Below are 7,600 nucleotides of genomic sequence, written 5' to 3'. Positions count from 1 at the left end.
GAAAATCTTCGGATCGTCCGAACTCACTTCGGATCGTCCGAAGTAGTCTTTTCGTGGCCTCCGAGATTGCCTCCGATCTTTATTTAATTTCTGGAAAATCTTCGGGTCGTCCGAAGTAGTCTTATAAGTCTCCGAACTTGTCCTCCGATCTTTATTAAATTCTGGAAATACTTCGGAGCATCCGAAGTTGTCTTCGGGTCGTCCGAACTAGGACAGATTCAAACTTTTGATTTTTTATTCCCAATTTTTTTATTATCGGTTCTTGCTTCCAATATTGTCTATACTCAAAAATATTATTACCTGCAAATTTCTCACTTTAAACTGTTAGTAACAATTAACCGAGTTTTGTAATCATCAAAACAATTTAATTATGAGAATTGTTAATGCATTAAAAACATTAATCTCATTACACGAGATTTTTATGCGTTTAAGGCGTAACATATTGAAAACTCAGATACCCTCATAAAAATACTGAACGAAAAGTTGTTCGAAAATTTTGTGTTGAGGATAGCTAGCACATAATTTCTTGAATCTCTCCCATTATTCATATAAAGTTTTCCCATGCAGCCGTCTGATCCCACAAATTTCCTTCCTAATATTTGATGCTCTTGAAGCTGGAAATAACTTTTCGAGAAATTTTTGCTTCATATAGTCCCAAGTTGTTATCGTTCCACAAGGCAAGTAGTAGAGCTAATCCTTAGTCTTGTCAGCTAGAGAGAATGGAACAACTCGTAATGAAATTTATTCATCTATAATTCCTTGGGGTTTTATGGCTGTGGAAACAATGTGAAACTCCTTTAAATTCTTGCGCAGATCTTCACCTACTAGACCACGGAAAGTTGGTAACAAGTGGATCAAACAAGATTTTAATTCAAAATTTACATTAGTACATTGTAGGTAATTGAATGCATAATGGCTGCTAAGTAACATTAGGATTAGCTAACTCCCTGAGAGTCCTCCATGTGTTTCTTCGCACTCAGTTTCTTCAGTCTCAAATTCGGGATTAGATTCCTTTTCAAAATCACTTGAATTTGATGCAACGTTCAAACCAAGAGATGATATTGATGCTTTGTTACATCGTAGCCGCAGTTCTTTCTCAATCTCCTAGTTAACTTCTTGATTTCTGAAATGTACTCTAGTTCGCCTGTACGAGAAGAACTAGACATAAAAAGAAAAAAAATAAATATAAAAACTCAAAAGAAATAAAAATTATTCTAAGGTTGTTGTAAATTAAAATTATCGCCATTCCACGGCAACGACGCCAAAATATGATGGGCTATTATCAAGCCACCAAATTTAAAATTCCTACTCCCTAATAAAATGAGTGTAATGGCGAGCAGGATTGAACCCACATGGAACAAACATTTATTTCTTTCAAGTGAATGAAAATAAAAGGAGGAGTTTTTGGTATTCAATAAAAAATAATAAAAATAAACGATTATCAAATAACTGCGAGGAACAATTAATTAAATGTGAAATTAAATATTTATCGAACTCTGCTTCAAGGGGTTTCCATATTTAATTATATCACCGGTCATCGGCAAACAAATAATTCATTTATGTAGTTTCAAGAAATTAACCTCAGATAATAGGGATAACCACTAAAATTATTGCATTTTCAAATTTTAACTGACCAAACCCAGTATCCAATCAACACTTATCAATAATGAATTGGGCACGATAGCATTCCATATTGATTAAAAAAATATTTTCAATTTTTGAAAATAGTTAATCCTAAAATCTAACAATAAAGATACCTACAATTATTAAATCTACTTTCATTTATTTATTTTGATCAAATATGCTATGATAGAGCAACACACCTAATCTATCGCTACTCAAGTACCAATCATTCATGACAATTACGGATCACTGAATTCATGGATAACATTAGAAAGATGAAAATCCAGTTAATTTGAAATGAATCGACATAATGAAAATAGAACATAAATCAATGAATACTCGAAAATAAACAAGAATATTAATTTAAACATATAACCTCACAATGACAAAATTAAATTACAGAAAATTTTCCTTGAATTAGAAATAGAACATTAGCCTAGCGTTGTTGGCTCCACAACCTCCATGAAAAATAAGAAAATATAAAACTAAGGTTATGGAGAAGAAGAAGAAGCGTTCAAAGTCCTCTCTTTTACAGAAAAGTGCGTCCAGAACGTGCAAAACAAAAAACAAACGTGAGAAAAGCCCAAAAAAGAGAAATGATAGAAAAACCTAGAAAAATATAAAGTCTATCTACAAGTAAATCCAAACATCCTTTAGCAGCGCCTAAGCGTCTTTGGGTGGCGCCTAAGCACTTTCGAACGGTGCCTCAGCCCTGCTTGTGCAAAAAAACAAAGGGGTTTCAAGATTTTGAACCCTTTTTTGATCCTTTTCGATTCTAATTCAATAAAACTCAACCACACATTGAATATTTTGATTATACACATGAAAAACTTCATAAAATCGAAAGGATTCGAAACCATATTCAAAATATTTGCCTCAAAAAAACTTTACATTAAAAACACACACACAAAAAATCTGATTTTCACACAAATCTCCAAAATGTTTATATAAAACATCAAGAACGATTCACTTATCGCAATCCTACATCATGCTCTTCAAAATCTCATAAAATCAATGCACTATACGCTACATACACATCAACATGTAGAAGTTTCATATCAAAATACCTATATTCTTCAATGATGGTTTCAAAAGCGTTAAAAACTTTCCTGATCGTTGAAGGTTGGGTATAATCTAGCTTCGGTAGCGATCTAGACTAGCACGAACACGATCGAGGAACGTCTTTCTTCCTTGGTGCAGATTTTTGGAACAGGAGAAGGGAGAGGGAAGGGTAGGCGGCGTTGGAAGAGAAATAATTGTGAAAATTTGAACGTCAACTCCCTATATTACTAATGGGCTTGGAAGTCGGCCCATTACTCACCAAGCCTAACTTTCATAATTTTATTCTCTCAAATTTTAAAATAAAACTACACCAAAAATTGAACTTCAAATAAAATTAAAATATTTGTTTAACCTTGTTTGGAGGGTAGTATCGTTTTTATCAGTCCAGAATTAATCCCAAACTTGAAAACATCAAACAAACCTGCAAGATTAAAAACATCAGGCACAATCATAACACAAAATTTAAAACTCCTAACTAAAATACATAAAAACATAAAAATCATTTAAAATCTCATGAGTGAATTAGTGATCTATTGGACTTTACAACCTACCCTCCTTAAAAAAATCTCTTCATAGAAATTTGACTTACCAAACAGCTCTAGGTAGCGACTACGCAAATGATTCTCAGTATCCCACGTAGCCTTCTCGACCAGCTGATTATGCCACAACACTTTAACCATTACGATCTCTCGGTTTCTCAACTTCTTGACTTGTCTTTCCAAGATTTGAACCGACATCTTTTCATAAGACAAGTCTGGCGTCCATTGAACGGCTCATGGTGAATCACATGGGAAATGTTCGAGACATACTTTCTCAACATATAGATGTGAAATACGTTGTGTACACTTGATAAATTTGGAGTTAAAGCAACTCGGTAAGCTTGAGTACCAACTTTTTCTAGGATCTAAAGAAGTCCAATATATCCCGAACTCAGCTTCCCTTTCTTTCCGAACCTCATTAATCCCTTCAAAGGTGACACTTTCAGAAAAATTGATCTCCTACCTCGAATTCAAGCTCCCTATACCGCTGATCGGCATAGCTTTTCTGAAGACTCTGGGCTGTCTGGATTTTATCTTGGATTGTGGCCACTAGACTAATTGTTTGAGCCACTATCTCTGGCCCCAAAACTGCTATTTCACCTACCTCATCCAAATGCAAAGGAGTTCTACACCTCATTCCATACAAAGCTTCATAAGGAGCCATACAAATCTTTGATTGATAACTATTATAGTAGGTAAAATCCACTAGAGGCAACTTCGACTCCAAACTACCTCTAAAATCGATTACACAAGCTCTGAGCATATCCTCAAGAATTTAGATAACTTGCTCTAAATGCCCATCTGTCTTGAGGTGAAAATCTATACTGAATGCTAACTTCATACCTAATCCATGGTGCAAACTCACCCAAAACCCCGAAGTAAACCTAAGGTCTCTGTTCGACACTATCCTAGCTGAAATCCCATGTAATATGACTATCTCCATGACATACAACTCCGCATATTGATTCATCAATAAGGTAGTCCAAACAAGTATAAAATGTGCTGACTTTGTCAATCTGTCAACTATTACCCAAATGGAATTCATACCTCGTGGTGTAAGTGGAAATCCTACCACAAAATCCATGGTGGCATCCTCCCACTTCCACGTGAGAATTGGAAGCGGTTTTAGAAGTCTTGCTGGCCTTTGATGCTCAGCTTTCACCTGTGCATGACATACTCATTCACAAACTTCACAATGTATTTCTTATCGCCTGGACACCAGAACAACAACTGCAGGTCCTTGAACATCTTCATACTCCAAGGATGAATGAAATACGGAGAAGTATGCATTTTTGTCATCACATATGCCCTAACTGATTCCACTGCTGGCACCCAAATTCTACCCTTGTATTCTATGATTCCATCTTTCACTGTGTTCAAGGTACTACCTTCTTCTCATCTCTGCTATTCTACTCAACCAGCTGCTGATCCAAAGCTTGACCTGTTCGAATTCTATCAATAAAATTGGAACAACTGAAAAAGCTGATAAGTTTCACAACTCCTTTGGCTAAACTACTTCCAAAATCAGCCTCTAAAATTCTGCAATCAATTCCTGTTGAGTTGTCAACTGGTTCAAAGTCGCGAACTTGCGACTCAAAGAATTTTCCACCACATTAGCTTTACCCAAATGATAGCTAATGTCACAGTTGTAGTCCTTTACCAACTCTAACCATTGCCTCTGCCTCATATTCAACTCCTTCTAGGTGAATAATTACTTAAGGATCTTGTGGTCGGTGAAAATCTGAAATTTATCACCGTAAAGATAATGAATCCAAAATTTTAGAGCGAACACCACTACTGCCAACTCTAGATCATGAGTCGGGTAGTTTTTCTCATGAACTTTCAATGTCGAGATGCATAAGCTATCACATTTTCATCTTGCATCAAAACTGCCCCCAAGCCAATCTTAGAAGCATCTATATACACCACGAATCAACCTATGCCTTCTAGATTGCTAGCACTGACATTTTTCATCAATCTCTCCTTCAATTTAACAAAATTCTCCTCGCACTCGTTTGACCACTTGAATCCCACCCTTCCTGGTCAAAGACGTCAATGGTAGATCTATCTTGGAGAAATCCTTAATGAACCTCCGGTAGTAACTTGCAAGACCCAAGAAACTCCGAATCTCTGTAGCATTCTTTGGAGCAACCCATTCCGAATCGTTTCCACTTTTGCTGGATCAACTTCAATCCCTTTAATCGAGACTATGTGACCCGAAAATGCGATTTGCTCCAACCAAAAATCGCACTTGCTGAACTTCGCATACAATTTATTCTCCTTCAAAGTTTGCAACACTGTAGTCAGATGTTGTCGATGCTCATCCAAACTATGATAGTAGACCAAAATTTCATCTATGAAAACTATGACATACTGGTCCAAGAACGGCTGAAACACCCGATTAATCAAATCCATGAATGCTGCTAGTGCATTCGTCAACCCAAATGGCATAACCAGAAACTCATAGTGACCATAACGAGTTCTGAAAGCCGTTTTTTAGACATATCCATCTTTTACCTTCAATCGATGGTAGCCCGACCTCAAGTAAATCTTGGAGAACACGCCCCTTACAATTGATCAAACAAATCATCTATATGTGGCAGTGGATATTGTTCTTCATTGTGACTCAGTTCAGCTCTCTGTAGTCAATTCACAACCTTATCGACCTTTCTTTCTTGCGAACGATCAATACCGGTGCACCCCAAGGTAGAATAGAGGTGTTCAAAGAGTATCCCCATATCGAATTTGATCTTATTTGACTCCAAATTGGTCTAAATCCAATATGAGTTTTGGAAAAAATAGGCGCAAACTTTTTCAATATCATGAACATCGCAATAAATAAATTCGAGGATCCTGTTCCATTTCCGTTTTTTCGGTATGATTTTTATTTTCAAGGATCATAACTTAACTTTGTGATACGGATCAAATAATTGACCCATGAAAAGTTATTTTTATTGTCTGTGTGTGTGTGTATGTATATTTATATATATACACTTACACTACAAAAATACATGAATAAATAGTGTAAGATACATGGATCTAGTTGAAAAATATTAATTTTTATGTCTTAGGCTTTACTTTGCAGGTATCGCCCAGTGAAAAACCTTACTCTATTTTTATTGTTCATCCGTTATTTTTAAAAATTAAAAACTAAAAGCATCATATATTAAGACTTGGTTAATGTTTTTTTTTTCAAAACAATAATACATAAAATATAAATTTTGACATCTATACCCTTAAAATAAAAAATTCTGACCTTTTTGTTGTATTTGATTTGATCATTGTCTACTAATAACGGATAAGAGTATGATAAATTCATTCTATATCTTCTATATATTTTTATCTCTTGAAACCTTTGTATAGATTAATTATAATTGGTCGATTTAAATTTTTTTTAATGAATCGAGACATTAAAATTTTGAAGAGATTAAAATGCGGTTGGAATTCAAAATTATTTCAAGCGTACATAAATTCATGCCACAATAGTGTGGATGCACAAGAATTGCACAAAAAAAAAATTTTAACTCATTTTATTTTTTCAAAAAAGAAGAATTGCACAGTTTTAAATTAAATTTTCAATATAGTTACACACAACCACCCAAAAAAAACCTCAATTTCTTTCTTTTACTTTGTTAAGGAAATATAACAATTAAGTGCATAAATCATAATACATCATATAGAATGAAATTAATATCGACCCTGCGCAGGAGCTATGAAAGAGAAATGACATTGCAAATCATCCCTAAGGTGGAACCTCAGGCCGTTACTCTATCATTTCGTAATACAAAACAAATTTCTCCTGCATCCAAATAAGAGAGAAATTAACTAAGTAAACCCCAATTCTCAGGTTTGGAAAAGTGTGCTACATATAATATCAAAAACACAATGTCTTAAATAAAAATTCATTTTTTTAAATTTTTTTATATGACATGCCAGGTAAAAATGCATTAATTGTGCAAGTCTTGTGCTAAAAACGTGCTCAAAAAAGTGTTGACAGTGGAATTGAACCCATGATCATCGATTAAACATTGTGAAGTAAAATATGCATTGTGCAAGTCTTATGCTACAAACGTGCTTGAAAATGTGTTGGTAATGGCATCGAACCCTATGTTCACCATTTACACAAACTCGGACACTCATTTGATAGGCAACTCGATATTGAATATCACTTACCTATCTTACCGTCTGCCATGTAGAAGGGTCGAAACAGACGTATCTACCTACTTAAAAAGTAGCATTCCTTATAGCAGGGACCGATTTCTGGTCCCTTGTGAACCACATGCGAAGCTCTCTGTGGAAGTAGCACACTCTGTCATGCCTGCAAAGAAATTGGAAACTTAAAGTATGTAAAGTTACATAAATATATAGAAAAAATT

General features: G+C 34.9%; 1 non-coding gene across 1 annotated transcript; it reads left to right on the top strand.

Moving 5' to 3' along the window:
* The first annotated feature begins 493 nt into the window (after positions 1-493).
* On the top strand, positions 494-600 carry LOC140876996 (small nucleolar RNA R71). Its single transcript, XR_012149218.1, has one exon. It is a non-coding gene; the product is annotated as a small nucleolar RNA R71 (small nucleolar RNA).
* Positions 601-7,600: the final 7,000 nt, after the last annotated feature.

Source organism: Henckelia pumila, chromosome 1, assembly GCF_033568475.1.
Source record: "Henckelia pumila isolate YLH828 chromosome 1, ASM3356847v2, whole genome shotgun sequence".
NCBI lineage: Eukaryota > Viridiplantae > Streptophyta > Magnoliopsida > Lamiales > Gesneriaceae > Henckelia > Henckelia pumila.
The sequence above is the reverse complement of the archived record's forward strand: the minus strand, read 5'-3'. Positions and strand labels throughout refer to the sequence as shown.